Raw genomic sequence first — 8,202 nt, forward strand, 5'->3', positions numbered from 1 at the left:
AATATAACATGTATAGGCTATCCCCTCAGTCCCAGGTCTCCAGAACCCCCTACAGTAATATAACATGTATAGGCTATCCCCAGTCAGTCCCAGGTCCAGGAACCCCCTACAGTAATATAACATGTATAGGCTATCCCCTCAGTCCCAGGTCTCCCCCCTACAGTAATATAACATGTATAGGCTATCCCCTCAGTCCCAGGTCTCCCCCTACAGTAATATAACATGTATAGGCTATCCCCTCAGTCCCAGGTCTCCAGAACCCCTACAGTAATATAACATGTATAGGCTATCCCCTCAGTCCCAGGTCTCCAGAACCCCCTACAGTAATATAACATGTATAGGCTATCCCCTCAGTCCCAGGTCTCCAGAACCCCCTACAGTAATATAACATGTATAGGCTATCCCCTCAGTCCCAGGTCTCCCCCTACAGTAATATAACATGTATAGGCTATCCCCTCAGTCCCAGGTCTCCAGAACCCCCTACAGTAATATAACATGTATAGGCTATCCCCTCAGTCCCAGGTCTCCCCCCTACAGTAATATAACATGTATAGGCTATCCCCTCAGTCCCAGGTCTCCCCTCAGTCCCAGGTCTCCCCTACAGTAATATAACATGTATAGGCTATCCCCTCAGTCCCAGGTCTCCAGAACCCCTACAGTAATATAACATGTATAGGCTATCCCCTCAGTCCCAGGTCTCCCCCCTACAGTAATATAACATGTATAGGCTATCCCCTCAGTCCCAGGTCTCCAGGACCCCTACAGCAATATAACATGTATAGGCTATCCCCTCAGTCCCAGGTCTCCCCCTACAGTAATATAACATGTATAGGCTATCCCCTCAGTCCCAGGTCTCCCCCCCCTACAGTAATATAACATGTATAGGCTATCCCCTCAGTCCCAGGTCTCCAGAACCCCCTACAGTAATATAACATGTATAGGCTATCCCCTCAGTCCCAGGTCTCCAGAACCCCCTACAGTAATATAACATGTATAGGCTATCCCATGTATAGGCTATCCCTCAGTCCCAGGTCTCTATCCCCTCAGTCCCCTACAGTAATATAACATGTATAGGCTATCCCCTCAGTCCCAGGTCTCAGAACCCCTACAGTAATATAACATGTATAGGCTATCCCCTCAGTCCCAGGTCTCCCCTACAGTAATATAACATGTATAGGCTATCCCCTCAGTCCCAGGTCTCCCCCTACAGTAATATAACATGTATAGGCTATCCCCTCAGTCCCAGGTCTAGGCTATCCCCTCACAGTACAGTAATATAACATGTATAGGCTATCCCCTCAGTCCCAGGTCTCCAGAACCCCCTACAGTAATATAACATGTAATATAACATACAGTAATATAACATGTATAGGCTATCCCCTCAGTCCCAGGTCTCCAGAACCCCCTACAGTAATATAACATGTATAGGCTATCCCCTCAGTCCCAGGTCTCTCAGTAATATAACAGAATCCCCTACAGTAATATAACATGTATAGGCTATCCCCTCAGTCCCAGGTCTCCCCTCAGTAACATGTATAGGCTATCCCCTCAGTCCCAGGTCTCCAGAACCCCTACAGTAATATAACATGTATAGGCTATCCCCTCAGTCCCAGGTCTCCAGAACCCCTACAGTAATATAACATGTATAGGCTATCCCCTCAGTCCCAGGTCTCCAGAACCCCTACAGTAATATAACATGTATAGGCTATCCCCTCAGTCCCAGGTCTCCAGAACCCCTACAGTAATATAACATGTATAGGCTATCCCCTCAGTCCCAGGTCCCCCTACAGCAATATAACATGTATAGGCTATCCCCTCAGTCCCAGGTCTCCCCCCTACAGTAATATAACATGTATAGGCTATCCCCTCAGTCCCAGGTCTCCAGAACCCCCTACAGTAATATAACATGTATAGGCTATCCCCTCAGTCCCAGGTCTCTCAATATAACATGTATAGGCTATCCCCTACAGTAATATAACATGTATAGGCTATCCCCTCAGTCCCAGGTCTCCAGAACCCCTACAGTAATATAACATGTATAGGCTATCCCCTCAGTCCCAGGTCTCCCCCTACAGTAATATAACATGTATAGGCTATCCCCTCAGTCCCAGGTCTCCCCTACAGTAATATAACATGTATAGGCTATCCCTCAGTCCCCTCAGTCCCAGGTCCCTCAGTCCCAGGTCTCCAGAACCCCTACAGTAATATAACATGTATAGGCTATCCCCTCAGTCCCAGGTCTCCCCTACAGTAATATAACATGTATAGGCTATCCCCTCAGTCCCAGGTCTCCCCCCCTACAGTAATATAACATGTATAGGCTATCCCCTCAGTCCCAGGTCTCCAGTCCCAACCCCTACAGTAATATAACATGTATAGGCTATCCCCTCAGTCCCAGGTCTCCAGGAAGTCCCCCTACAGTAATATAACATGTATAGGCTATCCCCTCAGTCCCAGGTCTCCCCTACAGTAATATAACATGTATAGGCTATCCCCTCAGTCCCAGGTCTCCAGAACCCCCTACAGTAATATAACATGTATAGGCTATCCCCTCAGTCCCAGGTCTCCAGAACCCCTACAGTAATATAACATGTATAGGCTATCCCCTCAGTCCCAGGTCTCCCCCCTACAGTAATATAACATTATAGGCTATCCCCTCAGTCCCAGGTCTCCAGAACCCCTACAGTAATATAACATGTATAGGCTATCCCCTCAGTCCCAGGTCTCCCCCTACAGTAATATAACATGTATAGGCTATCCCCTCAGTCCCAGGTCTCCCCCTACAGTAATATAACATGTATAGGCTATCCCCTCAGTCCCAGGTCTCCCCCTACAGTAATATAACATGTATAGGCTATCCCCTCAGTCCCAGGTCTCCCCTACAGTAATATAACATGTATAGGCTATTCCCTCAGTCCCAGGTCTCCCCCTACAGTAATATAACATGTATAGGCTATCCCCTCAGTCCCAGGTCTCCAGACACCCCTACAGTAATATAACATGTATAGGCTATCCCCTCAGTCCCAGGTCTCCCCCCCTACAGTAATATAACATGTATAGGCTATCCCCTCAGTCCCAGGTCTCCAGAACCCCTACAGTAATATAACATGTATAGGCTATCCCCTCAGTCCCAGGTCTCCCCTACAGTAATATAACATGTATAGGCTATCCCCTCAGTCCCAGGTCTCCCCCTACAGTAATATAACATGTATAGGCTATCCCCTCAGTCCCAGGTCTCCCCCCTACAGTAATATAACATGTATAGGCTATCCCCTCAGTCCCAGGTCTCCAGAACCCCCTACAGTAATATAACATGTATAGGCTATCCCCTCAGTCCCAGGTCTCCAGAACCCCTACAGTAATATAACATGTATAGGCTATCCCCTCAGTCCCAGGTCTCCAGAACCCCTACAGTAATATAACATGTATAGGCTATCCCCTCAGTCCCAGGTCTCCCCTACAGTAATATAACATGTATAGGCTATCCCCTCAGTCCCAGGTCCAGAACCCCCTACAGTAATATAACATGTATAGGCTATCCCCTCAGTCCCAGGTCTCCCCCTACAGTAATATAACATGTATAGGCTATCCCCTCAGTCCCAGGTCTCCCCCTACAGTAATATAACATGTATAGGCTATCCCCTCAGTCCCAGGTCTCCAGAACCCCTACAGTAATATAACATGTATAGGCTATCCCCTCAGTCCCAGGTCTCCCCCCTACAGTAATATAACATGTATAGGCTATCCCCTCAGTCCCAGGTCTCCCCCCTACAGTAATATAACATGTATAGGCTATCCCCTCAGTCCCAGGTCTCCCCCTACAGTAATATAACATGTATAGGCTATCCCCTCAGTCCCAGGTCTCCCCCTACAGTAATATAACATGTATAGGCTATCCCCAGTCAGTCCCAGGTCTAACATGTATAGGCCCCTACAGTAATATAACATGTATAGGCTATCCCCTCAGTCCCAGGTCTCCAGAACCCCCTACAGTAATATAACATGTATAGGCTATCCCCTCAGTCCCAGGTCTCCCCCTACAGTAATATAACATGTATAGGCTATCCCCTCAGTCCCAGGTCTCCCCTACAGTAATATAACATGTATAGGCTATCCCCTCAGTCCCAGGTCTCCCCTACAGTAATATAACATGTATAGGCTATCCCCTCAGTCCCAGGTCTCCAGAACCCCCTACAGTAATATAACATGTATAGGCTATCCCCTCAGTCCCAGGTCTCAGAACCCCTACAGTAATATAACATGTATAGGCTATCCCCTCAGTCCCAGGTCCAGAACCCCTACAGTAATATAACATGTATAGGCTATCCCCTCAGTCCCAGGTCTCCCCTACAGTAATATAACATGTATAGGCTATCCCCTCAGTCCCAGGTCTCCAGAACCCCTACAGTAATATAACATGTATAGGCTATCCCCTCAGTCCCAGGTCTCCAGAACCCCCTACAGTAATATAACATGTATAGGCTATCCCCTCAGTCCCAGGTCTCCAGAACCCCCTACAGTAATATAACATGTATAGGCTATCCCCTCAGTCCCAGGTCTACAGTAATATAACATGTATAGGCTATCCCCTCAGTCCCAGGTCTCCAGAACCCCTACAGTAATATAACATGTATAGGCTATCCCCTCAGTCCCAGGTCTCCCCCTACAGTAATATAACATGTATAGGCTATCCCCTCAGTCCCAGGTCTCCCCCTTACAGCAATATAACATGTGAAGGCTATCCCCTCAGTCCCAGGTCTCCCCCCTACAGTAATATAACATGTATAGGCTATCCCCTCAGTCCCAGGTCTCCCCCTACAGTAATATAACATGTATAGGCTATCCCCTCAGTCCCAGGTCTCCAGAACCCCCTACAGCAATATAACATGTATAGGCAGTAATATATCCCCTCAGTCCCAGGTCTCCAGAACCCCCTACAGTAATATAACATGTATAGGCTATCCCCTCAGTCCCAGGTCTCCAGAACCCCCTACAGTAATATAACATGTATAGGCTATCCCCTCAGTCCCAGGTCTCCAGAACCCCTACAGTAATATAACATGTATAGGCTATCCCCTCAGTCCCAGGTCTCCCCCTACAGTAATATAACATGTATAGGCTATCCCCTCAGTCCCAGGTCTCCCCCTACAGTAATATAACATGTATAGGCTATCCCCTCAGTCCCAGGTCTCCCCCTACAGTAATATAACATGTATAGGCTATCCCCTCAGTCCCAGGTCTCCCCCCTACAGTAATATAACATGTATAGGCTATCCCCTCAGTCCCAGGTCTCCCCCCTACAGTAATATAACATGTATAGGCTATCCCCTCAGTCCCAGGTCTCCCCCTACAGTAATATAACATGTATAGGCTATCCCCTCAGTCCCAGGTCTCCAGAACCCCTACAGTAATATAACATGTATAGGCTATCCCCTCAGTCCCAGGTCTCCAGAACCCCTACAGTAATATAACATGTATAGGCTATCCCCTCAGTCCCAGGTCTCAGAACCCCTACAGTAATATAACATGTATAGGCTATCCCCTCAGTCCCAGGTCTCCAGAACCCCTACAGTAATATAACATGTATAGGCTATCCCTCAGTCCCAGGTCTCCCCCTACAGTAATATAACATGTATAGGCTATCCCCTCAGTCCCAGGTCTCCCCCCTACAGTAATATAACATGTATAGGCTATCCCCCCCTCAGTCCCAGGTCTAACCCCCTACAGCAATATAACATGTATAGGCTATCCCCTCAGTCCCAGGTCTCCCCCCTACAGTAATATAACATGTATAGGCTATCCCCTCAGTCCCAGGTCTCCCCCTACAGTAATATAACATGTATAGGCTATCCCCTCAGTCCCAGGTCTCCCCCTACAGTAATATAACATGTATAGGCTATCCCCTCAGTCCCAGGTCTACAGCCCCCTACAGTAATATAACATGTATAGGCTATCCCCTCAGTCCCAGGTCTCCCCTCAGTCCCAGGCAGTAATATAACATGTATAGGCTATCCCCTCAGTCCCAGGTCTCCAGAACCCCTACAGTAATATAACATGTATAGGCTATCCCCTCAGTCCCAGGTCTCCAGAACCCCCTACAGTAATATAACATGTATAGGCTATCCCCTCAGTCCCAGGTCTCCAGAACCCCCTACAGTAATATAACATGTATAGGCTATCCCCTCAGTCCCAGGTCTCCCCCTACAGTAATATAACATGTATAGGCTATCCCCTCAGTCCCAGGTCTCCCCCCCTACAGCAATATAACATGTATAGGCTATCCCCTCAGTCCCAGGTCTCCCAGGTCTCCCCCCTACAGTAATATAACATGTATAGGCTATCCCCTCAGTCCCAGGTCTCCAGAACCCCTACAGCAATATAACATGTATAGGCTATCCCCTCAGTCCCAGGTCTCCCCTACAGTAATATAACATGTATAGGCTATCCCCTCAGTCCCAGGTCTCCAGGATCCCCTCAGTCCCCTACAGTAATATAACATGTATAGGCTATCCCCTCAGTCCCAGGTCTCCCCCTACAGTAATATAACATGTATAGGCTATCCCCTCAGTCCCAGGTCTCCCCCTACAGTAATATAACATGTATAGGCTATCCCCTCAGTCCCAGGTCTCCCCCTACAGTAATATAACATGTATAGGCTATCCCCTCAGTCCCAGGTCTCCAGAACCCCTACAGTAATATAACATGTATAGGCTATCCCCTCAGTCCCAGGTCTCCAGAACCCCTACAGTAATATAACATGTATAGGCTATCCCCTCAGTCCCAGGTCTCCAGAATCCCCCTACAGTAATATAACATGTATAGGCTATCCCCTCAGTCCCAGGTCTCCCCCTACAGCAATATAACATGTATAGGCTATCCCCTCAGTCCCAGGTCTCCCCCTACAGTAATATAACATGTATAGGCTATCCCCTCAGTCCCAGGTCTCCCCCAGTCCCAGACCCCCTACAGTAATATAACATGTATAGGCTATCCCCTCAGTCCCAGGTCAGTAATATAACATGTATAGGCTATCCCCCTACAGTAATATAACATGTATAGGCTATCCCCTCAGTCCCAGGTCTCCCCCTACAGTAATATAACATGTATAGGCTATCCCCTCAGTCCCAGGTCTCCAGAACCCCTACAGTAATATAACATGTATAGGCTATCCCCTCAGTCCCAGGTCTACAGTAATATAACATGTATAGGCTATCCCCTACAGTAATATAACATGTATAGGCTATCCCCTCAGTCCCAGGTCTCCCCCTACAGTAATATAACATGTATAGGCTATCCCCTCAGTCCCAGGTCTCCCCCTACAGTAATATAACATGTATAGGCTATCCCCTCAGTCCCAGGTCTCCCCCCTACAGTCCAGGTCTCCCCCTACAGTAATATAACATGTATAGGCTATCCCCTCAGTCCCAGGTCTCCCCTACAGTAATATAACATGTATAGGCTATCCCCTCAGTCCCAGGTCTCCCCCCTACAGTAATATAACATGTATAGGCTATCCCCTCAGTCCCAGGTCTCCAGAACCCCTACAGCAATATAACATGTATAGGCTATCCCCTCAGTCCCAGGTCTACAGTAATATAACATGTATAGGCTATCCCCTCAGTCCCACCCCTACAGTAATATAACATGTATAGGCTATCCCCTCAGTCCCAGGTCTCCCCTACAGTAATATAACATGTATAGGCTATCCCCTCAGTCCCAGGTCTCCCCTACAGTAATATAACATGTATAGGCTATCCCTCAGTCCCAGGTCTCCCCCTACAGTAATATAACATGTATAGGCTATCCCCTCAGTCCCAGGTCTCCCCCAGAACCCCTACAGTAATATAACATGTATAGGCTATCCCCTCAGTCCCAGGTCTCCAGAACCCCCCTACAGTAATATAACATGTATAGGCTATCCCCTCAGTCCCAGGTCTCCCCTACAGTAATATAACAGTAATATAACATGTATAGGCTATCCCCTCAGTCCCAGGTCTCCAGAACCCCTCACAGTAATATAACATGTATAGGCTATCCCCTCAGTCCCAGGTCTCCAGAACCCCTACAGTAATATAACATGTATAGGCTATCCCCTCAGTCCCAGGTCTCCCCCCTACAGTCCCAGGTCTACAGCAATATAACATGTATAGGCTATCCCCTCAGTCCCAGGTCTCCCCCCTACAGTAATATAACATGTATAGG

This window comes from Oncorhynchus nerka, unplaced genomic scaffold (assembly GCF_034236695.1).
Source record: "Oncorhynchus nerka isolate Pitt River unplaced genomic scaffold, Oner_Uvic_2.0 unplaced_scaffold_811, whole genome shotgun sequence".
Classification (NCBI taxonomy): Eukaryota; Metazoa; Chordata; class Actinopteri; order Salmoniformes; family Salmonidae; genus Oncorhynchus; species Oncorhynchus nerka.